The 27,934-nt window shown below is 39.7% G+C and overlaps 1 long non-coding RNA gene across 1 annotated transcript in view; it reads right to left on the bottom strand.

Moving 5' to 3' along the window:
• Positions 1–205: 205 nt before the first annotated feature.
• LOC307189213 overlaps positions 206–27,934 on the bottom strand; it is a 39,509-nt gene continuing 11,780 nt past the window's right edge. Inside the window, exon 3 of the long non-coding RNA XR_013829120.1 lies at positions 206–697. This is a non-coding gene — a long non-coding RNA (uncharacterized lncRNA). The remainder of the gene's footprint in view (positions 698–27,934) is intronic.

Genomic DNA, 27,934 nt, shown 5'->3' with positions numbered 1-27,934 from the left:
GAGAGGCCTTCAAAGAAAGAAACGATCGCATCATTAACCAGTATATCCAAGGATGGCAAGAATGAGAGAGCTACCTGACAAAGCAGTTCCACAGGCTCGGGGAAGACTTCCAGAATCAACCAGTTCAAGCGAGACCTAAACTCTGATGGTAAAACCTACGAGACTTCAAGCTTTCTAGGAAATATTAATGCCGTATACTAGTCTCAGCCATGCCCAACCTTTTGCTCCCTGGATCCAACTGGTAATGTTATAGTCTCTGGGCCTCCCTGTACCCCCTCAGAGCGTCAGGGTTCCTATTATGTGCTGAACTTTGCAGCTCATGCCACCATAATTTCTGCTGCATCTGAAGCTGTCACCTCCTACAAAGATGCCTTTAAAGTTAGTAGCGCATATCCCACTATACAGCATTTCTGGCTACCTCCACTTGAAGATTATGTGCAGGGACAGAAGGGAGAAATGTCCCCACAGGAGCTGTAGGAAATTAGAAACTAAATGTTTCTCCTATTTATCCAAATCTTACCCTCAAACACAGCTTAGAAGTCTGAGAGAATGCAGCTGGAGATCGGCAACTCTGGGCCTCCACCAAGACTGGAGCTTCTGAAGTCTCTCCCTCCAAAGTAGATGGGGTTGGGGCAAGAGCTACAACTTTATGTCCCCAGAAAGGAAGCTCCCCAGAGGTGGTCATTTTTGCTACTACCTGTTAGACCAGAAAAAAACAGATTCATGGATTCACTGATTCATTCATGGATTATGAGCACATGGTTTGAAAACTTCCTCACTGTCTTACAGTTATAAATACTAAAACCACAAGTTTCTTTTGCAAATATTTCTTAATAAGATCAAGAGGTCAATTATTTCTTTTCAAAAAAACTGGCATTTCACAGTTATCAGAATCAATTTTCTAAATTTTTTTGTGAGTAGCCTAGGCAACGGTAACCTTCTTCCACTTATGTTTTCTGGTTTGAGGTTTATTTTGACTTGTTTATATTTTGTGTATCCAATGTACATACCAAATGTCCTAAGTATAAAACTTGTCTCAATTACAAAATAAAGGCTTCATTCAAAAAATCCCATATATCTGAAAGTTAACAATATAGTATTAAATAGCCCTTGAGTTTGAAGGATATTAGAATAGAAATTAGAAATACTTAGAACTGAATGCAATGAAATATAATATGCCAATATCTACATTACACAGCCAAAGAAGTATTTATAAGTATATGGGTTGAGATATATTTTATCAGCAAAGACAAAATAATTTAAGGGAAAAAAGCTAAGATTTTAGGGCAAGAAGTTGGATAAAAAAGTCCCAAGAGAACATGTATTCCAAGAAACACAAAGGCAGTTAAATAATAAAAGATAAGTACATAACTCAATAAAATAGACAAGAAAAGAAGAGGAGGAAATGAGTTTAACAAAACTAAATCTGGTTCTTTGAAAAAACTTAATAAGGTAGTCCTTTAGCCAGACTGAGCAAAACAGGGAGAGGAGGATACAAATAATTAAATATAGAATTTAAAAGAATAACTACAGATACAAAAAAAAAACTATATAAAATAATATTATGAACAACTGTCCTTTAAGTCATTTGAAATCTAGACTAAATGAATACATTCCTGCAAAAAAAATTATAAAATGTTAAAATTGGTACAAGAAGAAATAGAATAGTTGACCAGACCAATAAGCATAAAGATGTTAAAATAACAGGGAAGTTAAAAAGACGTCTCCACTGGAAAAATCTCTAGGCCCACAAAGCTGTTTTGTTGACTCCTACCAAATTTTCAAGGAACAGATAATCCCTATTTTATATAAATTGTTCTAGAAAATAGGAAAAGTGAGAAAACTTTAGATTATTTTATAAGACTAGTGTCATGTTGCCCCCAAATAAAATAAATTTGGTGCCATAATCAAAGTTAGCATTTAGACAGAGCTTACTATGTGCCAGGTATTCTAAGTGTTTTCTCTATTTTAACTCATTTATTCATAAATACAAATTATAAGTTAGGTATCATAAACATTAATTCCATTTTACAGATGGGGAAAACGAAACCAGAAAGAAGAAATCTGCTTCCTCAGATTACACATCTAGTAAGTGGCCAAGCTGGAATTGAAATCTAGGCAGTCTGGTTCCAGAGTCTGCATTCTTAAGCTTTATACCATACTTGTCCTAAAGAAAGAACTTAGAGGCCAAATTGATTTGATAGATGCAAAAATATTAGGTAACAACATCTAATAGTATATATAAAACAAAATACATCATGATCAGGTAAGGTGTATCTCAAGAATGCAAAGATGGTTCAATAACCAAAAATATTCCAAGGAAATGCAACACATTAATAGTGAGAAAACTAAATGAGAAAAATCCTAGATACAGCAAAAACTATAAAGTTTATCTGCTATTTATGACAAAACTCCTAGCAAACCAGGGATTGAAGGGAACTTCATTAAAATGGAAAATATTATATCTGAAAATTCACTATATATATTTCTCTTATTAGAGAACGTTTAAGTACATAAACAAGACAAAGACGGTTTTTACCATTTACCATAATACTAGGTCATGCCCAATACAGTAAGAAAAAAAATAACAGATGTGAAGACTGTAAGGAAAGAAATAATACTTAAGATCCATGTAAATGGAGAGAAAACTCATCATATTAGATGATAATAGTTTATATCATAAAATTATTAATTTCTCCCAAAATTAACCTAAAAATTAAATCTTATACTATATTTCATTTAGGTCTTTAAGGAACTCAATTCATTCCAAAATTTATATGGAAGAAAAAATGCTTATGATTAGTTAAGTCAGGTTTGAAAAAGTTGAGTAAAGAAAGAGTGGAGACCTCTACTCAATATTCTGTAATAACCTATATGAGAAAAGAATGTAAAAAAGAATGAATATATATATATGTATAACTGAATCACTTTGCTGTACACCTGAAACTAACACAACATTGTAAATCAACTATACTCCAATAAAATTAACAAATAAAGAGTGGAGACTTGTTTTCCAAATATTAAGATCTGTACAAACCCATTGCAATAGAATCAATATGTAACAAGAACAAACAAATCAGTGGAGGAGAGTAGACGGTTCTGAAACAGATCCATGAATTTACAGTAACCTGATATATAATAAAGGTAGCACTACAGAGCACTACAGAAAAGGCTGATTCTTTATAGATGGTATTAGAAATAACTGGCCCAGTACGAACAGCAACTAAACCTAGACCCTTACTTTACACCATACACAACATTGGTTGCAGATGGATTAAAAATGTAGATGAGAAAGACAACAATGAGGTTGATATAAAATAATGTAGGAGAATATCTATATCCCCAGGGTAGGGAAGAACTTCTAAAACAAAACTCTGAAAGCTTAATCCATAAGGCAAAAAAATGATAGATTTATTACACAAAAATTATGAACATCCATTTCATGGAGAACACCTTTGATAATGTTAGCAGACAACTGACAGATGGAAGAAACTATTTTCATTATCTAAAAACAACAAGAGACTAATATCTAGAATTCACAGGATATGCAAGGAATTCCTAAAATCAATAATGAAAGAACAGGAAATCTAGCCAGAAAATGGGACAAAGATATAAACTAGTAATACACAGAAGAGGAATTTCAACAGGCTAACAAACATATGAAAACATGCTTACACTCATTTGTATTTATAGGAATGCATATTAAAACAACAATGAGGGATATGAAAAAAGGGGAAATCACTACAGATCCCATGGGTATTAAAAGGATCATAAGGGAATGCTGTGAACAGTACTAGGCCTATAAATTTGATAACCTAGATGAAATAGACCAATTCCTTGAAAAACACAATTTGCCAAAACTCACACAAGAAGAGTATGTCCTTATATCAATACATTTGTCCAAACCCATAAAATGCATGATACCAATAGTTAACCTCAAGGTAAACTATAGACTTTGAGCATTTATGACGTGTCAGTGTAGGTTCATCAGCTGTAACAAACGTACCACTTTAGTGGGGGATGTTGATAATGGGGGAGGCCATTATGTGTGTGGGCAGGAGGAATATGGGAAATCTCTGTATCTTCACTTCATTTTTGATGAGAGCCATAAAATGTTCTAAAAAACAGTCTTAATTTTTTTTAAGTTAGTCATTAAAATGACCAAAAAAACTTTCAAAAATTAGAAAGCTGGCTAGTACCAAGTATTAGAATGGATGAAGCAATACTGGACACCTCCTACAATGGTACTGGCGATGTTGACAAGTACAACCGTTCTTGTGTGCAATTTGGCAATACTTCAATTAAATGTACATATATCTTTGGGTCCAGCAATTCCACTCCTGGGTTTATATCTCATAAAAAGAATCACACAGGTATTAAAGGGAACACGTGCAAGGATATTTCATTGAGTTATTAATAGTGGTGAGTTGGAAACAATCTAGCTGTCCATCACCTTACCAAGAGATGAGTAAAATGTATTGGACGTAGAATGCTAAGCATTATTTAGAAGCTACTAGGTATATATACACAAAACAACATGGATAGATCTAAAAACACAGTACTGAGCAAAAAGTAAGAGAAAACCTTGCAAGGATCATTGATGATGTTCCATGAATTGAGGAGCACAATTAACTCAACACTTTGTACCAGAGAGCCTAAATAAATAGCCAACGGTAGATTTTAAAATATGTGTTTTGGGGACTTCCCTGGTGGTGCCATGGTTAAAAACCCGCCTGCCAATGCAGGGGATGTTGGTTCGAGCCCTGGTCCAGGAAGATCCCACATGCCACGGAGCAACTAAGCCCGCACGCCACAACTACTGAGCCTGCGCTCTAGGGCCTGCAACCCACAACTACTGAGCCCACGTGTCACAACCACTGAGCCTGCGCTCTAGAGCCCACCGCCTCCTCCACCATCGTTAATCATGTACCCGAAGGAAGAGTAGAGATAGTGAGCTGACCAGGTATCATCAGAAGCAACAGCAGACCAAGCGATAAGTTTAGCCCGCTGTGGCTGCTTCTTCCTCTCTTATTCAGCCAAAGCTTGAGCTGTTCTGATATCCTCCAGGAGTAAGGAAAGGTAAACGGAATACAGCACAGATCACCAGCCACCCAGCATCCATGCAGTCTACCAATGGGTCGTCCATCTGTCCCTCTAGTGGCACCCAGCCTATTCTTAATGGATCCCAGCCTTTAAACATCCATTTGACCTCCTTCTCCTTCAAGTCTTTTTCTTTCCATTTCTTATCCCTCAGTTCCATCTTCACTTTCTAGCTGCTCTCCAAGGCTTCACCTTTTCGAGTACCTTTTATGTGTTAAATATTGGACTCTGGTGCTGGGCTCCAGTGAATGTTGCTTAGAACCAAAGGTTAAGCAGAGAGCAACTGTATTGATTAAACATCCATTTTCTTTCCTTTTGTTTTTGTAAGAGCCCTTGACGTTGTCTCTGACTGACAACCCCACCTGTACACCTCTGGCCCCAGATTCCCCCCGGTAATGTCACTGAGAGCTACAGAGCACCTCACCCGCTCTACACAAGACACAGATCCTTCATGTACAGATTTCAAAGGAAATGTAGCTTTTGTCTCTTCTCCTTTCTTTCTCCATTCCTTAGACATATTTTATTTCCACAAGTCCCTGTTGAATGAAGAAAAGTGAAATGGGGAGAAGGGAGAGCTCTCAGCACTGACCCCTCCCTTTTATGCAAATGTCTTCAGCTAGCAAGCTTTTGAATAGGCTTTCAAGAAGGTGACAACCTTGTTAAATTAGCTTTTCCTTCTTGCCTCTCACAGTGTGAACGACCTAAAGAATCCTTCCTGCAAGACTAACAAAATTACACCCATTAAAGAGCTCGGCATGAGAGGTATGGTATGACGGTTGCTTTGCCCTGTTGTTCGTTCACGATAATGACTACATCAGCTGGCTCTGCCTCTTCCTTGCTTGTCCCTAAAAGTGTAACATTGCAAGTAATAGGGCATCACCTTGCCATCAGAGAAGAGGATAAGCCTCCCAAGTATAGAAGCCAAATGTCCAGTTACTAATATGTACCTAACAATAAATGAAGTGGTACAATTCCAAAAATTCATCTCCTTCCCTACAAAACTCCATTTACACTATCAGGTGAAGCCTATTCATAAGAATAGGGTCATGAGAATGATCATTAGAGCTGGCAGGACTGACTAGGGGGTCCAATGGTAAAAAGCACTGTTTTAGCAATTTGAACCTCTATGGGGTCCCTTCATTGGGTTTCACCCACATCCTCACCTCTGCTAGTTCACTTTAGACATTTTCAGGGAGAAAGGCTAACTTGGATCAGATTCTGCATCAGTGTCACTAGGATTTTAACTAGATGAAAGCTGGGGGACAAAGAAATGAAGTGCAAAGAGCAAACTCCTGCCTTTCTCTTCCTACACTTATCAAGACCCATTAGGAACTAACTCAAACATCCAGAAATGTGATAGAGCCAGATTCTATCAACTTGCAAGAGCAGACTCTTAAATTTTCAGGAATTCTGCAATCCAGTTGTCAATCACAGTTATTATTAAAAATTAAATTATACACAAATCAAATTATTTACAAAATAGAAACAGACTCACAGACATAGAAAACAAACTTAGGGTTACCAAAGGGGAATGGAAGGGGGGTAGGGATAAATTAGGAGCTTAGGATTAGCAGGTACAAACTACTATATATAGATAAACAACAAGGTCCTACTGTATAGCATAGGGAACTATATGCCATATCTTATAATAAACTATAATAGAAAAGAATATGAAAAAGAATACATATATATACATAACTGAATCCCTTTGTTGTACACCAGAAACTAACACAACATTGTACATTAACTGTACTTCAATAAAATAAATAATATTTTTAAAATTAAATTATATAAACTTATTATTACATGTTATATTATAAACAAAGCTAAGAAATATTCAAAACTCAACACTTCTTAACTATTTCACTACATTTTACTGTTATCTACGCTCTTATGGTTATTTAAATCTGTTGATTCTGTATGGTTGAAATACTATACAAGGGTGTGCTATCGTGCATCTGTTCTAATTCCATGTCCAGTGATATCATGTTGGTAGCTGGAAATCAACCATATTGGGAGTATTTACACCACAGTAATTGGCAAATACTACAAATCAGGGCTTGATTTATTGTTCTGTGGATTGGCTAGACTGAGGCTCAGTGATCTATGGCTCAATGGACAAATCTAGCCCTTAGCTTATTTTTGTATGGTCCACAAGCTAAAAGTGTCTCTTATACCTTTAAAGGGTTATAAAGAAGAAAGAGGAGAAGGAGGAGGAAGAGGAGAAGGGGAGAAGAAAAAGAGACAGAGACTCCCCTTCCTCTAAAGAACTCAATAATCAATATGCTTTGAGGCCTATATGGTCCCTGTTACAACTCCTCAACTCTGCCGTTGTAGCACACGGCCATCACTGGGTATGGCTATGCTTCAGTAAAATTTTATTTATAAAAGTAGGTGGTGGGTCAGATTTGACCATTGTTTGCCCACCCGTGATCTAGACTTAGGAAAGCATTCTGAGGGAATCACTTAGCTATATGAAGTTGAGAATGAAGGGTACCGTATATTTTATTATGATTTGTAAATGTGTGCTATACATCCTTCATATCAGTAAAATGTATAAAAACAATACCACACACATACATTTTTATTAGCAGTGCTATACTGCTCAAAGTCCACTTCTTCACAACATCCGTAATCCATGCTGCTCTCTTGCTTCTCAACAAACCTTTGTTGAGTGCTTACCACATGCCAGACACAAAGGATAAAAGAGTTAGAAAGACGAGGTCCATGTTCTCCAAGAGCTCACAATCCAGTGTGAGACCAACAGGTAACAGATCAATGGCACAGGACAGAGGAACAGGTGCAGAAACACAAACAACCCAAGTGCTGTAGGGCAGAGAGAATGAAGAAACCAATGTTCGCTGTTCCAGGTGATTCCATGGTGAGAAGCTGACCTCATCCACCCAGCAACCCCATGAAGTACATGTTATTGCCTCCATAGTATATATGGGCAAACTGAGATGCAGAGATTTAGTTAATATGCCCAAGGACATACAGCTGATAAGGCTGGTTTGACACCAAGGTCCTTGTTCTTTCACTCCACTCCCAATTAACCCCGTTTATAAAATACTCATATTCATACCTTGATCCAGTGCAAAATGTCTCTCCCCTACTCTTCTCGATAGGTTCCCTCTCTCTCTAGTATGTCTGCCATCTGAGTTTATTATTTCCCCAAGAAGTTAACAGTAAACGTTAATTACAAGTTTTAAAAGAACAAGTGTCAGTGCAGCTCTGAAGCTGTACCAGTAGTGCGTTGAACTGTGACCAAATTAAAACACTGGCATTAGTTACCATTAACACGTTCAGGTATTTTCTCTTTATGGCAACAGTGAGCTCTTTGAGAGCAGGAGTCAACCATTCTTTCCACAGTGTCCAGTAGAGGGCTGGTCATACAGAAACTGTGTCAAAGCACCTGAGTAATTGGGGAGGCTGCAGTAGGGTCTGCAGAGCCAAATTTCAAGCATATCACCAGCCGGACTTCCCACAGGGTAGAGTCTTTATCTCTAGAGGGACAAGGAAGCCCAAAAAGAGAAACTACCTGCATTGTGATCTGAGCTCCAGCAGGAGCCTGTTTGATGCAAAGTTGATACATTTGTCAGTTCACAGAGATATAAAGAAAATCAACATTTTCTTAAATGTATAGAGAAGAAGATTCACAATCTCCCTTGGAAATTTCTTCTAGAGCAGAGGTTCTTAAATTTTGATGTGGATCAGAGCCACCTGGGGAGCTTGTTAAAAGTATCTTTACCCAGTCCACTCCCAGATGGCCTGATTTAGCAGGTCTCCAACCAGATCTGCACACACCCCTGGTTAAGCAACTTCTAGAGTTTCTCAATTCCTACGGTGAATAATTTTTTCCATCACGCCTAACAAATTGATATGCTACAGATCCACATACTCTTTAATCTGCAATTCTGAAATCCAAAAGCTCTGAAATCTAAAGATCTTTACGTAACTCATCTAGCAGCCAAACCTGTTGTGAACTTAACTCATTTGGGGGTAAAACCGGACCTGAACTCACTAGAAACTTTTTAAAATCTCGGTTTATCTAACTTTGTGTGGATATGCGTATGCTTTGCTACAGAAACATTAATCTGATGATTACAAGGTGCCACTCCAGACCCTCTAGGGGTGTCACAAAATAGAAAATGTATGCCCCATTTTACTTCTGTCCAAGTAAATCATACACATTTGATGTGCGAAATATATCTGGTTCCAAGCATCTCAGATGGAAGACTATTGACCTCAATGAAATCCCTTGTAACTTTGGTTACTCAAGGATGGGGGATTTAGGGAGATTAAGGAAGCAAATTCACCAACATTCACACTTTGAGCAGCCTCAGTTTTCCCAAGCTATTTAATCTTCAGAAGCAAGAGGCAGAAATACAAATGCATGTGAGTGAACACGGGCTTCCTGGCCACCTGTCTTTGGAAGTCCTGTCATCTCCAGGACTACACTCCAATAACTTATTACCCTAGTCCAGGTAAGACCAACTCTTCATCCTTTTTGATGCTCAGTACAATTATCTCATAAAAACAGTCAAAACCACATCTTAAGTCCACGGGTATTTTAAAGGTTTCCATGGCTCTAAGCCGCTATTATCCAGTCCCTTTTTCCAGGGTAGACGCATTCAAGAATACCGAGAAAGTGTATAGATAATAGAATTGGGTTCCAGGGACTGAGGTATAATCAAGCCAGCAGCGTTCTCAAAAAAATATAACACAAGAAGGGCATGAGGGTCAAACCAAGAGAAGATGCCTAGATATCAGATGCTGAGTTAAGGCAAACTAATTAACATGACCTTCAAAGTCCTGCATTACCTTGTCCAATTTTCTGTCCTTTCACATCTTTACTCCATCTCTCTTAACTTTATTCAATTCACTGGAAAACTCTGCTTTTTCTTACTCCTTTTGTATATGCCATTCTTTCTGCCTGGAATACTCTTCACACCCCCTTTCCCTTTCATCTTGAGTCTTCTCTGCACTGTCCCTCACCCCAGTCCGAGTTATTCACCTCCCACTGCCCTGCACTGTCTCTACCAGAGCCCATATCCACTGCATTTTAATTGTCTGGTAACTAGTCTTCACTTCCCACCAGCCAGTGGTCACCATGAGGCTGGGAACTACACCTGTCTTCCATTATCACATTCCCAGTGCCTGACACCAGGCCCGGAAGTGTTTCCATGCTCAACAAATGTGTGCTAAAAGAATGAGTAACTGAACATATGAATGGAAAGGGGGCAAGAAACAGGAGGGAAGGCAGGGAGTGGTCAGGAACTCTTTCTGGAAACATGGCTGGCACGTGGGTGTCCTCTCTTGGTGGGTGGCCTTTGACTGGTGAGTGGTGGGTTCACTAAAGGTAGAGAGGCAAGACTTTCCTGATTACTGTGATTTTTTTCGCTACCCCTAAGTCTATTGCATATCGTTTGCCAAATTTTCTTTATCTACAAAATGGGGATTCTGAGATCCACATCACTGACTTTTTATAAGAACTAAATAAGACCATGTAGTAAATATAAATAATAAAAGCCGTATTAAAATACAGGTTCTGGGCAGTCCTTAGAGTTCACACACTTGATTGAAACTGATGTCCCGGCAAAATTACAGGTGACTACAGAGCATTAGCCTCCAGACTCATTCTTGAAAAGCAGAAATATCAAATGTTAGAGCCATGCACACCACGAATCTACCTCATGATTTTCTCCATCCCTCCAGCCCACCTCCATCAAAAATAAACCATCTCGTACATGTTTATGGTTGATGTAAACTGAAGATTAATCTGGACGAAGGAGCTATCCCAACATGAGGAAATCCTCACCTGATTAATCAAGAACTGATTATCTGGAGATGTTTGCAATGGCCAGACAGCCACAATCTCAAAGAAGAAAAATACAGAAATAGTCAAAGGAAGAGACAGACAGGTGAAGGATGAGGTAGAGGAGAAAAGGGAAAGGTGAGCAAAATGAAATCCAGAAAGATTTCATGATTGTCCATTTTTTTGTGTGAGCATACGGAGAGAAGTGCTGGACCTCTGCAACGATTAGAATGATAATAACAATCCCATATTTTTTTTTGATAGTAGATTCTTTGGGACTACAGAGACAAAAGACTTTGCACACAAATTATAATGCCAATTACTCAGAGTGATACGTTGTATAGATATGTATGAATGTTTATTAATAAATATCACATGGCCAAAATAACACACTGGGGAAAATTGTAAACAACGATCTGTTTTAAAGAAATTCATTTTCAAAACTCATAACATTCGAAATATATAAGCAGACTTAATTCCGTATGAATATCCCCATCATCTTCAGTTGCTCAACCAAGCAAAGGCATGACTGGCAGTGGAGGGCTTGAATGTAAGTCTCAGCTACTCTCCTTATTTTCTCTGCGACTTCTGGCAAGATGCCCAGCTTCTCTGGTCCTGAATTTCTACAGTTGTAAAATGGGATAATGATAACACTTACCTCACGGTAAGTGTTGTGCATAGCAAATGAAGCAATCTAATAGTTCCAAAGTGCCAGAGTTTGACAATTATTTTACAATCTGAAGTAAAATGGGAGAAGAATGTATGGATTTTTGATAAACCTATGTATTCTATAACATGCCTAGGCTTTATTTAGATATTACGTCTTTCCTCCTTTTTTGGTGGTAAAATCGTCTTTCTATTATTAAACTAAAGAGCTGGCAAAGGTCCAGATCTCTCTGTACGGTTTTAGTAAATGTCTATTGTTTTGGTTTTTGTTCTGTTTGGTTATTTTCCTCAGTTGGCAAAATAAACAGTAGACAATTCAATGTTGTTTCTGAACTGTTACTGATCTTTGAAATCCAAAAGTCAGAGTACCACTAAAATAATACGTGAATGGCAGAAGACCCTGCATGGGCCTGAGCTATGGTCACCAAAAGAATCAGTTGTGCTTGGAGACAAATAGGGACCACCAGAGGGTAGCTTATTTGCTTAAAGAACAAAGTAAACTCAGAGGAAAAAACCGTGTTGAAAGATAAGAAATAGTCCCTCAGACACAGCAGTTAATGATCAGTGGGGTCAGAAGATGATTTTAAGGTCAGTGTGTTACCTGTCCCTTGAACTTATCTTTTATAATTTATATCTCAATAACACTTATGAGGTTAATTTTATATGTGAACTTCACTGGACAGAGGGATATGCAAAAGGCTGGTAAAACATTATTTCTGGATGTGTCTGTGAGGGTGTTTCCGGAAGAGATTAGCATTTGAATCTATAGGCTGAGGAAAGAAGATCACCCTCACCAAGGCAGGTGGGCAACATTCAATCAGTTGAGAGCCCAAATAGAACAAAAAAAAGAGGAAGAGTGAATCCATCCTCTTGGCTGGAGTTGGGACATTCATCTTCTGCCCTCAGACATCTGCACTCCTGGTTCTTGGGCATTTTGACTTGGACTCAAACTTGTATCATTGGCTTCTCCAGTTCTCAGGCCTTTGAGCTTGGATTGGATCTACACCACCTGCTTTCCTGGGCCTCCAGACTGTAGATGGCACATCATGGGACTTCTCAGTCTCCATAATAGCATGAACTTATCTCTCATAATAAATCTAGCTAGCTACCTACCTACCTACCTATCTACCTACCTACCTATCTACCCTATTGGTTCTATTTCTCTGGAGAACCCTGACTAATAAAAGGCCTCACTGGGACTTTCGAGAGGACTATAATAAAACTAAAAGTGCTGTTTTCACTAAACTTCACAAGCACTGGGGTAGGGGCAAGATAGTACTGCTTTGGGCTTGAGGAATGGAGCCCCATTTGTGTCAAAACAGGGAGAGGGTTCCTCCCCACATAGATGTTCTTACCACAGAGGTACCAGAAAACAAGGTCACTAAACTTAGGCAGTGTCAGCTGTGAGAAAAAACACCAGTGACTTTGGGAACACAATGAGACTGGGCCCTCACTTTAAGCTCCTTTGACGGCAGGCACCAGTAGCCATGGCAACAGGGAGGCACCTTCACAATGCTTCTTTTCAGGCGGCAGACCTCACCAAAGTAAATCCAACCTGAAAAGGAGGAAAATGGCCAACACCAAAGCAGTAGCTATGAGGACGTGTTTGTGAGGACCTATGAAAGAGCCCCCAGGGACTCCCAGAAATACAAGGAACCAAGAGATAATAACAGCAAGGAAGTAGGGATATGATACAGAAGAGAGAGGTAGGGTCAGTACCTGAAAACTACTATTTATTACTGTAAGGTCCACTGGGGAAAGCCATGCTCACTGCAGATTTCCAGCTGTGTGACTACGGCTGAGTCCCTGAACATTTCAGAGCCCTAATTTCCTCACGTAGAAAATGGAGTAACAACAGATACTAATAACTAGTTCAGAAAATAATTTTAAGAATTAAACAGGATGACATATTTGAAAGTGTTTCTTAAATGCTAAAGTGCTACGTAAATATTAGTTTTCCTATTTAAGAGTGGGTTATTATGTGAGGTTCAGTGCTGGGGTCCCCTCAGGATTTAACCTGTAGTACGTCCGCTACAGAAATCACAGCTGAAAGCACGTCTTCAAGGAGAAAAAGTGAGGAGGGAATGATCACACTTGATTATAAAGTGGGATAGAGGAGAAAACCCACCCAGTTATAGCCAGAGGACCAATAAGCCATTAACGTAGGGTGAAATTGTGAAGGAGGGGAATATGTTGCATATATTGTGATTATATAGATATTATTTATTTCCTATAAAGCTCTGTAAGGGACAGATTATCACTCCTGTTTTATAGATCAGGCAAATGTGACTCAGAGACATGAAATGGCATAGCCAAGACCACATAGCAAATAGAAGACAAGCTAACATTTTTAACCCAGATATTTCTGGATCTAATATCAGATAGCATTGCTCTTCTTCTTTTCTTTTCTTTCTTTTTCTTTTTTGACTATACAGAGAATCCACAATCATAGCAATCGTGACCTAAATAAGATGACTAGTCACTAAGCACATTGCAGCAGGCCCCATGCCTTCTACACTTTGCAAGCCCAACCCAAATCTTTTTTCATACCCAGTAGCCAGCTTTGCCTCCCCCTAAAAGGTTCTTCCAGATAGGCTTGTACTTGAACACTTTTTAAAATGTTCTTTTGGGTGGGAAATCATTTTATTTGTTTGCATGTATCCTGAAAGCACTACAGCAAGATCACTCAGATGAAAACTAAAATCCCTTCACTGTGTGTAAACGCAACACATGTAGCCTACGTGGGAATAAAACCTTAAATTCAAAGCACATGAGCCGGCTGAGAATGAAGCAGGCAGTGAGTGAGGATGAGAACCCCGTGCAAGGAAAACCACAGGCTTGTGGTTTTCTGCTCTAGAATGCCATCATGCCAAGGGGATGATGTGGGGCGGCACTCCTGGTAGAGGCAGTGTACCATTATTCAGCCCTTTGTGAAATGCGGCATGCAGGGCAGCACATGTGGTAGTAATAGGAAAGATGCAATTCTCCTTGGCTGCTTTGCAAGCTTCACTCTTTGGATAATTTGGGGACTTTTTTTTTTTCTTCTTTTTAACTGTGAGAAGTTCTCCCAGAACTGGACTGATTATAAGATGAGGGTATGTCTTGATCTCTGCCAACAGAGAAAACTTGGCTGAATGAGATGTTTTATTTTTTAAGTTGTGTGCACTTTTGCTAGGGACAGATTTGCTCCCTTCAGATCAACCTTCTCTTCTCAGAAAACAAACTCAGATGCTGCCGTGGAAGAGTTTAAATCTTTCCTTATAGGATGAAGGACCTTCAGTGTTGTTCCGAAATAAAATCCCCAGTGTGCATCGTCAAGATGCCAGGCCGAACGTTGAAGACAATCTCATTTCTGCAATCTACAGCGCCCTGCACCGATGGGGTAACTTCCTTCCGATGAGTTAAAACCCTAAGCAGTTCATGTATTGTTTGCAGTTCATTAAATTGTGTCTGACTGCTATGGACCCTGGACACGTAGTAGCCAAAATGAAGAACCTACGACAATTTGTTTTTACCAAAGCCAAAGAGGCTTTAGAGAAGAAGCAAACCTAATACATGACTTCAGTGAAACCACGCCCATGCAAAAGAGATTCGGGGAGCATGGAGGAAAGAGGACTGAAGACAGAAAAGAGGCTTTGGTATGAGTGACTGTGCAGGTTAACCGTCACCAATTCTCTGAGCCACATCTGTAAAATAGGAATAAAGATACCTCTCTCCTAGGGTTGATGCATACCTGAAAGGACCATTGTGAAAGTTCCTGGCTTAGTCCCAGGCACAAAGTGATGCTCAGTTATTGCGGGCTTCATTCTTTCCTTTTTCATCTGCCTCACGTGGTTAATGTGAAGATTGAATGTGATTATGGGGGATGGATTGGGGTCCCATTTACATGTGGGATGTTACAAGAAGAAAAAAGAAAAGGTAAGAAACAAGGAATTTAAAGAACAAGGCCCTACCCACAGAGCCCACCAGGGTCCAGATATCTGTGACAGGTTCAAATCCCTGGTGATCTCCTCAAGGAACCATAACCATGCCTTATATGTAGGCTTATCAGAGAATTCAAGGGAAATCAATGGAAAGAATGCCAAAATCATAGACCGTACTACTCACTCAATGAACAAATATTTATTGAATACCTACCAGCCACTGTCCCTGAAGCTGAGAATAAAGCAGTGAACAAATGGTAAGTACCTGCCCAAGATAAGCTTACGTTTCAGTGGGGAAATACAGACAAAATATTTAAATGAGCACAGGAAATACTATAACGGAGAAAAACAAAGTAGAAGAGGATTGGGAAAAGTTGGGGTTTGTGATTTTTAAATAGGGTCGTCAGGAAAGCTCCCATAGAATATGTGAAGATCTGAAATAAACTGAGCCAAAAGGATATTGGAGAGAGAGATGCAAGAAGAGCCTGCAGAGACCCTAAGGCAAGAGAATGTCTGCTAAGTCCAAGAAATAGCAAGGCACCCAGTATGGCTGGAGTAGAGGAATCAAAGAGAAGAGAAGAAGAAGTAAGGTCAGACGGGGGTCAGATCATGCGTGATCTTGTGGGCCTTCATAAGGGGTTTTGCTTTCACTTGGTAAGAAGTGGGAAGTCATTGGAGGGTTTTGAGCATAGGAGTAGAATTATCTAACTTTAACAGGACCACTCTGGTTGCTGTGTTTAGGAGGATGACAAGGGCAGAAACCAGAAGATAAATCAGGAATCCATTACCATTTGCCACTGATAGGAAAGTTGGAGCATAGGAATGATTTATTTGCCTACTATTACAACACAGTCTATGGAGGAATTCGTGAAGAAGACCTGCTTTGGAATAATTCCCTAAATTGATATCATCACCTAAAACACCATCATTCAAAACACGGTGGGGAAAGGGAGGGAGCAGTGCACAAAAGTCCATCATTTCATTGCTAGGTTGCTGTTTGCCCCTGAGACATCATATATATGTTACCCAAAAGGACATAATCTATTTAACCTACCAGATCTTTTGAAATAGATACACCTTTGTAAGAGTAGAAATTTACCATCAAGTTTTTGCTATCAAGCATTGTACAATGTTTTTCATACATCACTGTAACTAAAAAGAAAAGAAAAAACAAACCATCTCCAACCATGGGGCAATCTGATCTGCTTTCCAGTTGACTAAGTTCTCAAATGTAAAAACAGAGAATGCAGGAGCCAAATTCATCACTGGGAGAAGCTTGGGCAGCCTGAATAGCGAAACTATCCCGCCGGGGAAGGAAGGATACAGGGCGAAAGACATCTTAGTTTAGAGAAATCATGTCTCAGAGAGAGCAGAACTTTTTCCAGGTTGAAAGACCTCCGGACCAATCAACATGCAGATGCATTCAGGAACGAACTTAACAGTTGGAAAGAACCTGGGAGCAGAGGACAGTCATTGTTGGGAAATCGTTTACGTAGGAATGCCCAGGAAAGGGAAAGATTCAATCATGAAGGTTCTCTGTATGGGAAGCCAAGGGAATTTCACTACTGAAGAGCATGGCGGCTCGTTGAGGGTAGTCCAATCTGAAGCTGGGGGTAAGGCTGGAGAAACTAGGAGGGAACAATTACTCGTTTCCTCCATGACTAGGAGAGCCATCAGGGAGAGCTGTCTTTTGTGGCTGAGGTTATACCATGCCAGTGGAGGACTGTGAAGCTAAACAGAGCTGACAGTTGAAGTCTGATATTCTTATCAGGCTGAACTGAATACCTCAACTCCCCCTTCATACCCAGAATTCCTTTATCTGGTCACAAAACCATTTTTAGACTACCGGTAACTGACAAAGCAAGTACAACGCTTTTCTTTCCGTGGAAGAAAGCTACCAATGAGAAGTAAAGCATAAGCATCCGTGACCCAAAGGCATTTATGGCTAAATTATAAAATCTTTGATGCAAGTGGAGCTAGAGGTGATGGTAGAAAGTTACCAACAACGGAAGGGGAGAAGTAAAATACAGGAGGGTAAAAAGATTAGATAGAGTTTACAGTTTGGGTCTATGGGTTGGAAACCTAGATCCGCCACACATTAGTTTTGTGACCTTAGATGAGTCACTGAACTTCTCTGAATAAATTTTTTCCACTCTAGAATGGTATTAGTAACTTAAAAGAGGATAGTAATTATAATATAGAAAGCTCATAGCACATAGGTTGTGCTCTATTATCTTTGATTCTTTCTTTCATCTTAGTACATATATAGAGATCTGATTATAATTTTGTCAAAGATTAAAATTACAAAATTACAAATGACTATGTAATTTGGTTAATCACCATAGCAGATTTCATCAGCAATAACTTCACTTTGGGTCCCCTATTAATTCATCTTTAAATTAACCACAAAATTTCTCACAGTTCATTCATTAATTCAATAAACATTTGTTGAATTTGCCCTATAGGCCATGTATCACACGGAATATTATGGGACATGGAAAAAACACTGTTATTGTTTCTGGTTTCTTTTTTTTATAATCCCACAGCCTATGGGTGTATAAACAAATAGTCACCACATTGTGATAATCATTACTGTAAAAGAACGTACTCTAAGAGTTCAGAAGAAGGAATGAGCAATTCTACCTAGAGAAAAATACCAGCCAACATTTATTGAGCGCTTATTACATTTAAACCAAACAATGTTTTAAATATCTTACAGATGCCAACTCATTAAGTATCACAACAACACTGTGAAATAGTTACTAGGATTATTCCCATTTTGCCTATCAGGAAACTGAAGCACAGGTAAGTCAAGTTACTTGTCCAAGGTGACAGCTATCTACTTTGTTTCAGAGTAGTTAAAACTTGAATTTGTTGTTTAAGCTAAGGAAGACACCAGGAGAGGAAAACTTGAAGGTACATGACAGAAGGAGAATAAGAAATTGAGCAACACCATAGAGAAAACAGGAAGGGTGGCTCAAAATCGGTGCCTGAAGATGATACAGGGGAACGGAGTAAGGAGATAACCTCCCCTGATACTGGGGGGAAAAAAGAAGATACATGGTAAATTCAGAGGTACACGAAAGAGAGCTGAGGACTAGACTTCCTGATGGCCTCATCTGCCTGGTAAAATGAAGGTAAAGTACACTGGTGTGAATCAGAAACCTGAGACTCATCCTCATTTCTATCCCTCCCCTCACTTCCCATGAACACCCATCGCCTGGGCCTGCTGATCCTACCTCCAAAGAGTATCTACCACAGAGCTCTGCCTCTCCATCTCCAGAGCCACCTCTACAGCCTGAGTCACAATTATCTCTAGCCTGTTCCCTGCGAGAGCTTTCCAGCTGTTTTCCCCACTTTCTCTATTAGCTCCCAATCCATTCTCCATACAATTGCCAGAAAGAGATTCCAAAAGTAAAAATTGGCTCTTTGAATACAATAAAAATCCCTTACTCCGCCAAAACTGTCTCGGATCACCTGGCCCAGCTGTCCTCTCCAGCCCAATCCTAGGCCAGTCTCTCCCCCTATCTGTAGTCCAGTCATATTGATATTCTTTCCATTTTTCAAATAAACCACGCTCCTTATTACTCAGGGTTTTCTCCATGCTACTTGCTCTCACTGAAATGCTCTTTCCTAGCTCTTTCATATATTTACGACTGTGTGAAGGACTCCTTCTCTTTCCTGAAGCCTCAGGCTAAATGCTTTCTTCTCAAAAAGGCCCTCAGTGACCAGCTTGTCTAAGAAAATCCCCTAACTACGGCCCTACAGCAGGGATTTAGCAGTTAAAACAGTGGAGTAAGGAAACTGCCTGATTTCAAGTCCCAGCTCCATCACTTGTGTGACCCCAGGCAAGAAACTTTAATTGTTCTCCAGTATAAAATGGGAATAATATAAAGTAGTTATTCAGAGGCTGGTTGTGATGATTCAATAAATTAATAATCATAAGAAACTTATGAGTCCCCGGTCCTTACAAATGCCCGGTGACATATTTATTAACATCCCAGCACCTTGTCACTTCTCTCTGATACTTTAGTTTGTAATTTTGTGTTTCACGTTAATTGTATGGTTCACCCACTATTTCATAAGCTCTAGGAGGGCAGAGAACTGGTCCATAACCCCAGTACAAAAGTGTCAGCGGCTTAATCAGTACTTGATGAATGGAGAAATGAATGCATGAGTTAATATCATGTGCAACTCAGTGTGTAGGGTCTGAGAGAGTCCAAACTGTTGTTGAGAAGAAAGCAGAACTCATTAACCATAGAGACCCAGCTAGGTAAGAATGTCTGAGAAGCCAAGAAGGGTCTGAGAGGCAGAGAGCAGAGTGGTTCCCAAGATTAAAGGCATCGTAAGAATCAGTAGGAGGCTCACTGAGGGTGAGAGTGGATCAGGTGAAAGGATAGGAAGACGTGGGAGTAAAGGAAGCATCTCAGTCTGGGGTGAAGGTGAGATCAAAAAGTAGTTATTTCTACCCCAGTGACCATGGTTACAGGACAGATGAGGGTGATCAGAGTTGAGAGGCCAAGAAAGGGAGAGGACCAGTGTACTAGAAGAGTTACTGCGAAATTGAATTCCCTGTGCATCAGGACAGAGAGGTCAGGAAGTAAAATGCCAAGCCAGGTGCTAAGGTCACTGGGAAGAGTAGAAGAAAATCCCAAAGGTCAGTTAATGACAGCAATGAAGATGGGAAAGAAATGGTCCAAGTGGTAACCTGAGTTTCTCAGAAAGAAGACTGAAGAGTGTTGACAGAAAAATCATCCAAAGCAGCAAGGAGCAGTGGAAAAATGTGCCAGCACTCCTTCTTGGTCCCATGAGTTAAAAGAAATGGGAGCATTCTGAAATAGGGAGGAGGAGTTGGATAGCCCAGAGGAATATATTAGTGAAGGGGGCAGGCAGAATGTGGAGAGCGTTTGAGTCTTGGACAGATCTGACCAAAGTCAAGGTTGAAGAGATGCAGTGATGGTGTGATGCTCAGACTCCCTGAGTTTTGCCCTCTGCTCTAAAAGGGATGGGGAACCGCAGGCTGAATTTTAACATAATCCAGATACTATTTCGGGAGGAATGTGATGCGTCCACCCCAAGGCAGAGAACCACCTTAAACTCGCTTAATCTCTCTCTCAATCTCAGTCTCTCTCCCCATTTTCCTCTGGCCCAGAGGTGACACAAATGTCCAGCTACAAACTGATTGAAGCATCCTTCCTGTAGGCCTCCCCAGCAGATACCAGGAGGGAAAGGACAGAAATTAAGTCCATATTTAGGTAGCAGAAAACACCAGAGGCTACTGACAGCATCATACCTCCCTAGGGGAAAATCTCAGGCTAGAATTTGTCTAAGCAGATGCAGGAATTTGCTGTTTTCCTCATCCTTCCTCACATGCCCTGCTTGACAGACTCTTCAGATCAGAACCAAGACTGCAGCCTGCATCAGCCATATCATGGGGAATACTTGGGTGAAATACTAGCGCTCAGCCCTCCCTCATTTTGAGCACTAGGTCAGGTGAATTACTTTAAATACATGCAAGGCCCTTCTGTTTCCATGGTAACTGCTCTAAGAACCGTAACAATGTCAATCATAGAAATGGTGAAATCATAACTTGAACCCATCTTGCTGACAAAGATATCTTGAGAAGTAGCCACTGCTCAGTGTCAGACTTCTGCCTCTCATTTGGGGGAGAATGTTTTGTTTACATCCAATCAGTTATGGGAATAAGGGGAAACGGTAGTTAGTCATTTTCCTTCTGCTCCACCAGGTCCACCTCTGTCTGTCTTTTGCTGATATGCTTGTAACTCATTTTCCCTGCTTGAAATTTACAGATGGAACAATTCGTTTTTCCACCTCCTTTTCCTGCATAGGTGTAAGCACTTGAAGACAAAGTATTGATGCTTTTCCCATGCACGTAAAAATAAAAAAGAACGGCTTGTTCATTTTCATTCCATTGTGCTCGTTCTTTTAATTTCTTAGTGCCTATTTTGATGAAACAACCTCACCATATCTGGAGATGAAGTTCTAACCTGGGGATCCTGAAATAAGACCCAGCGTCTTTCGCTGCCCTGAGAAATGGGACAAATATCTCAGTTGACAGATCCTTACAGGAAGAGAGAAGGTGAAGAGTAATTCTCATTTCCTCCTTTCCTGTTCATGCAAAAATCTACACTCTGGATTCTAAAGTGATCTCCCACAGAAGTAGTAATATCACATATTCATAACATCTAGAACCTACATGACAATTCCCACCAAAAGGGTGTTTGGGCATATTAACCTTCAAAATCTGTTGACCATTTTATTTCCTTGGTTTCATTTTTTAATATATATTTTAGGACACTCTTGCCCTGTATAATATTTTTATCTTCCTTTCTACTATGAAGAATTTCAAAGCAAGAACATTCCTGTGAGTTTATGAGAGGCTTCAGTTTGGATTCCGAATTGTTACAAAACCAATATTTATTTTACATTTTTCTTCTTAATAACATTATTTGATCCAGAGAGAACTAAAAAAAAATAAGCTATTGATGTCTAAAATTGCAGAGATAAACTGACATTGTGTTCTGAACGTGTCTTTTCATGAGAAGAATGGAATTTTTAAAAAATGTAATCAAGTTATACAGAGCCTCTCACCCTCAGGTCATCAATTCAGATTTGTCTGAGGTTGAAAGTTGCACAAAGTTGTGGTGGTCGCTGGGCTCTCAGTGCCCTCTGAGAAATGAGTTGGAGGTCCCAGACGAGGTCACTGCTTTATAGTCATCACCACATAGTGGACACCCATGGGCTCTTCGGGGAATAACCATTCCAACAGAAGCCCGTAGATCTGGCCTTAGATTCATAAGTTGGTCTTACACACCCTTATGTTAACAGGTGTATGTTCTCAAACGTTAAGCTCCACAAGAAATAGAAGTCTTTTTTTTTTAGTAACTGAAAAACCTTTACTCAGTGTCCTGCTTATGCAGGTGAGTGGTGACAATCCAAGAATGATGAAGGTGAATAAGGAGAAAAAAAGGGAGAGGAGGACAAAGAGGAGCAGGAGAATGAAAATAAACTAAATTAGAAAAAAAAGTAGGGGAGAAATAAAGATGAAAAGAGACAGAAAAAGTAAAGAATAAAAGGAGAAACAAAAAAGAAAAGAGAAAGGAAGAGGTAGGAGAAAGAAATGAAGGAGGGGGCTTCCCTGGTGGCGCAGTGGTTGAAGAGTCCGCCTGCCGATGCAGGGGACACGGGTTCGTGCCCCGGTCCGGGAAGATCCCACATGCCACAGAGCGGCTGGGCCAGTGAGCCATGGCCACTGAGCCCGCGCGTCCGGAGCCTGTGCTCTGCAACGGGAGAGGCCACAATGGTGAGAGGCCCGCGTACCCCCTCAAAAAAAAAAAAAAAAAAAAAAAGAAAGAAATGAAGGAGGAGTAGGAGATGTGAAATTCTTTCATGGCAATGAGTAGAAACCTCTCCATTCCAGTAGGGCTTTTGTCAGTTTGTTTTATATTCATTATTCTCACAACGGGGATCGTTCTTGTATAGGAATTTCACTTTTACAAAAGCCAAATTTGGCCAAAAATCCAGACTTAATAATCACCCTCCAAAGAAAGGAAGTCACTGGGGAAGATTATTTTGCATTCCAATCCCATAGGGAAAGCATTCCTTCATCTCAGATTAGAAGCCCAAGGCATGAGAAGTTGTAAGAACCCAGAGAAGGACCCATCAACTGTGTACTACAGCCCAAGGAAAGAAGTCTCACATCTATATGGGGAGAGGGAGAAGACTGGATGTTTGATTTCTCTTACCAAAGTGGACCTCTGTGGACCACACTCCCATCAAGGAAGCAGCAATTTAAAGAGCAGTTCTCGATTTGTCTGAAATTCTCCCTCTTGGCTAACTTGTTATGAATGAATTACTTCGGGGAAAAACAGTTCCTGCATTCTCTCCCTCAAGAAGTTAAAGAAGACAAAGAGATATATTTTAGGCTATGGGCAATATAAATTACAAAGAAATGAGAATCAGACAAACATGTATATACAGAAATATTCAACAATGTTCTGAATGTGACAGGAACGTAAAGTGTGGCAGGGCATGGGATTTAGCCACTGTAATGTCAATAATTCTTTCAGGAGGGAACCTTTCTTCCTTTGTCCTTATCATTGAAGGGGATTTCCACTTCCCTCCCTATAGGACAGGCCTAAGAAGTGAACCTGGAGTAAATTCTTCCAGTTTCTCTTTTAAACCATTTAACTCAGCGCAGCACTAAGTTGGCTGGTGAGAGTCTGTCATCCAATGGACCACAGTTCTACCAGAGGGTAGGTCAATGCATTCAGAGGCCACCACTGTCTGAGATGTCTCTTCTCTCCTGTTTCTTCTTGGACTTGCCTGTGTTTGGATGGACTGTGCTCTAACTGCACTTTCAGACTCCAGAGAGGATAAAGATTCCTGGGCAGAGACTCTATAGAGCATGGAGGAAGTTAACTATTTCCTAGCTTCTCCACCTGCTTGCAATAAGGGAGGTAAGTTAAGTTGCTTTCACTGGACATATGCAACCGCTCTCCATTCTAGTCGGAAAATAGGAGACCCTACACCATTCTCTAATCCAGTTGTTGTTAGAGAGTCTTGCATTTGAGAAGCGTGGAGGGAGATTTACTTGACATTTCCCTGATAAAACCGACAGTTGAATTGCCTTTTTGTTTCTCTCCCCCCATCCCCAGTAAATAATAAACGGCACCTCTTTCCTTCAACAATAAAATAATAAAAGTTGCCACTTATTCAGTACTTATTATATATCAGTTTCTGAACTACATGCTTTACACACATGCTTCTAATTTTAACAACTCTGTAGGGTAGGTGTTATTATCCTTTTTTTTTTTTTAACCTATGAGACCAAGAGAGGTTCAGTAACATGCCCAAGGCCACTCTGAACCAGGATTTAAAATTCAAGATTTTGGCTCTGATATCCTCCATTTCAATAAATAATAAATGTCTCCCAAATGTCCCTAACTATTTCTCTCAAAAACTTTCTATAGGACTTCTGATCAAACTGAAGACTCAACAGAAGTCTTTTGCCATTTCTCCCTTCCAAAACAAAATTGCAATGATACAAAGGTACAAAAAGATATAACACCCGATGACAAGACAATGGAAAAGAAGTTGACACGAACAAAATTTTGGAAACTAGAAAGCAGATGGAAAGGTAGTAACTTATTTATTAGATCCATGAAAGTTGAATCCTAAACTGATGATGAAGGCATGATAATGAAGGTATCCCAGAAACAAGCCTATGCAAGTTCAAGAACTCTAAGAGGCTCAGGAATTCACGGCTCAATGTACTTTTGAAAGTTGGGGTACCGATGGGACTGAAACAGGAGACTTAGTTGGAAGTCTGGGTCAGAATCTGAAGCTGGGGAACCTCTCTCCTCCCATCCCAGCAGAAGACTAGATGTATGCTTTATAAAGAGGTTGAACCAGAGATTATGGTCTTGGGGTCATTAAGCAGAACTGAAGTCTGATGTCAAACTGAAAGCTGGAGGGGTAAATGGAGGTCTACTTACTGAACACTAAGAACCTCAGTCTCCTTACCCAGTTCAGCAGCAGGAATGCTGGAAGCCAAGCATGCCTTCCCCAGGAAGGAGATTTGGAAGATTCATCTCTGGGGAAAGTGATCAACCCAATAAATTAAAAAGAGGTAAAGATACTCATAATTGCTTTCATCCTTGTACAACTCTGCCAGATCACTGTACAATGAAACCCACCATTTAACAAATTCTGTCCCCGCTCCCAGAATGTTCAGTTCCCTAAGTTTTTAGTGTCTTGCTCTTTGAGCAAACAGCCCCACATCACCAGATACTTGAGGGAAAGCTTCTGAGGTGAAAGAAACCAAAACAACAAAAAGTAAAAGGATCTCAGAGGAAAGAAAAATAATGCAAGAACCAGAAGAAAATATCTCCAAAAAACTGACCTCTTCACAGAAATAAGAAGGAATATTGTAAGGATAAAGCAAGAGTATGCATCTATTAAAAGAAAAGAATCAATCTACGTAAAATGAGATCTTTTGAAATTAAAATTAAGTGAGTAGAAATAAAATCAATAGACAGGTTGGAAGATAAAATTGAGAAAATCTCTTAGAAAGTATAAAATAAAGAAAAAGAGATGGAAACTAGGGGGGAAAGAGAAGGAAATCAGAGCCACACTTTGGAATTTCTAGACAAGAAAAGAGAAACCAGAGCAGAGAAGAAAATTCAGGGACATTCTTCCCTTTTCTTGAAGACTATAGCACAAGCTTGCAGTCAAATATCTCCACTGTCCTGTTCTGGAGAATCTAAGAAATCCTGACAGCGTTTCTTCATTTCATCCCATCTCCATGCCCTTCAGTTAAAATTGGCAGTGTTTCTGTGGATATAATCCTATCTCCATTTCTGGCTTCTGCTGAAGTGGCTGAATTCATGGTTCACATCCATACTAATCTCCTTATCAAATGGTTATTCAACCACACCCTTCAGAACAAACTTTCTCATTTTTTGCAATAAGAAGAGGCTGAAAATTTTCTAAATCTTCATGCTCTGTTTCCTTTCATTTAACGATTTCTTCTTCAATTCATTTTTCTCCTCTCACATTTTGTCATAGCAGTCAAGAGGACCCAGAATGTTATCTTCAACATTTTGCTTAGAAATCTTCTCAAATATCTCATTTCATTTCTCATGAACTCCACCTTCCAAAATATACTAGAACACAAGTTTTTTGCCACTTTATAACAAGGATCACCTTTTCCCTAGTTTCCAATAATGCGTTCCTCATTTCCATCTGAGACTTCACCAGAATGACCTTTAACACCTGTATTTCTACCAACATTCTGTTCATGATTATTTATGCATTCTCCAAGAAAATGGAGACTTTCTCTCCAGCTCTCCTCTTTTCTGAGTCCTCACAAGAATCACCTTTAATGACCATATTTCCACCAACAGTCCCTTTATAGCAATCTAGACTTTTTCAAGCATGCACCTCAAAACTCTTCCAGCCTCTACCCATCACCTGGTTTCAAAGCTGCTTCCACATTTTTAGGTATTTGTTACAGCAGCACCCAACTCTTGATTCCAAAATCTTAGCTTAGGCTAACATAAGTAAATACCACAGACTGTTGGATGGCTTAACCAACAGAAATTTATTTTGTCACAGTTCTTGAGACTGGAAGTCTCCAATCTGACAGAGCTGGCTTCTGGTAAGACCTCTCTTGCTGGCTGCAGATGGCCACCTTCTCACTGTGTCTTCACATGGCAGAAAGAGAGAGAGAGGGCAAGCGAGCTCTTCCTCTCCTTATAAGGTCAATGGTCCTATTGGATTAGGCCTCCACTCTTAGGAGCTCATTTAACCTTAGTTACCTCCTAAAGACTCTATCTCCAAATACACTCACATTGGGGATTAGGGCTTTAACATGAATTGCGGGGGAGGGGGCACAGTTCAGTCCATAGCAGAAGACAAAAACCTCCAAGAGGGATGTCACCAAAAAAAGAAAATGTAAAACTGATAGATTATCTGAGGAATTTGAATATAAAGGGAAGAAATATATTCAGTTGGCAAAGAGTTCAGGGATGAATTAGTGATATATGCACAGAAAACTAAACAAAAAATTTTTGGATCATTTTTAATTTCAGGAACATAAAATAAACTATATCTCCTCCTAGCCCCGAAAAGGGAAATGTAATCATAATACACTCCATGACTCAGGTGTAAATAATGTTTATTTAGTCTTAATCGTGTAAACACTGAGTCTGTTTTTAGATCTCAAGTGCAGATGGTTGAATCAATCACACTCCTCACCAGCACTGGTCTCACCACAGCCCCCCCTTATTTATGCATTCCCCTTATTTCCATTTCCCCATATACAACCACCCTGATATGACTGAAATGTATTATTTCATTTATATGAGTTCTTTTAAAATGTATATTAAATTATATGCATGTATTTTCAATTTACACAACTTTAATTTGCTCAATATCTTAGTGTTTTTCTGAACTCTTTCACTCAGCACTGTGTTTTAGGTCTATGCATATTTCTGTGTGTACATCTAACTCACTGCTTCCAACTCACAAGTATTCCTTAAAACACATCCACCATATGTAGTTATCTGGCCCCTTACTGATCAACAGCTAGATTGTCTCCAACTTCCTGCTATCACAAATGATGGGGAATTTCTGCACGATGTACATCCTGGAGTGTGACAGAGCTGCCTAAGCAGTGGCGTAGGGGGCAGAATCCTCTCCAGGACTGCTGCCCTGGTCCACACTTCCACCACTGGTACTTTGCAGTTCTTGTATTGCCACAGACCTGCCAACCCTTAGCACCATCCAGCTTTCCAATGATAGCCAATCTGGTAGGAGAGAAGTAATATTTTGACGTTTCCGTTTTTCTAATCACCAACGGGTGATCGGCTTGTTAACCACATGGGTTTTTTTTTTTCCTTTTTTA

This window comes from Stenella coeruleoalba (genome assembly GCF_951394435.1).
Source record: "Stenella coeruleoalba genome assembly, chromosome: 7".
Lineage (NCBI taxonomy): Eukaryota > Metazoa > Chordata > Mammalia > Artiodactyla > Delphinidae > Stenella > Stenella coeruleoalba.
Note: the sequence above shows the minus strand (reverse complement) of the source record. Positions and strands in the feature narration are given on the sequence as shown.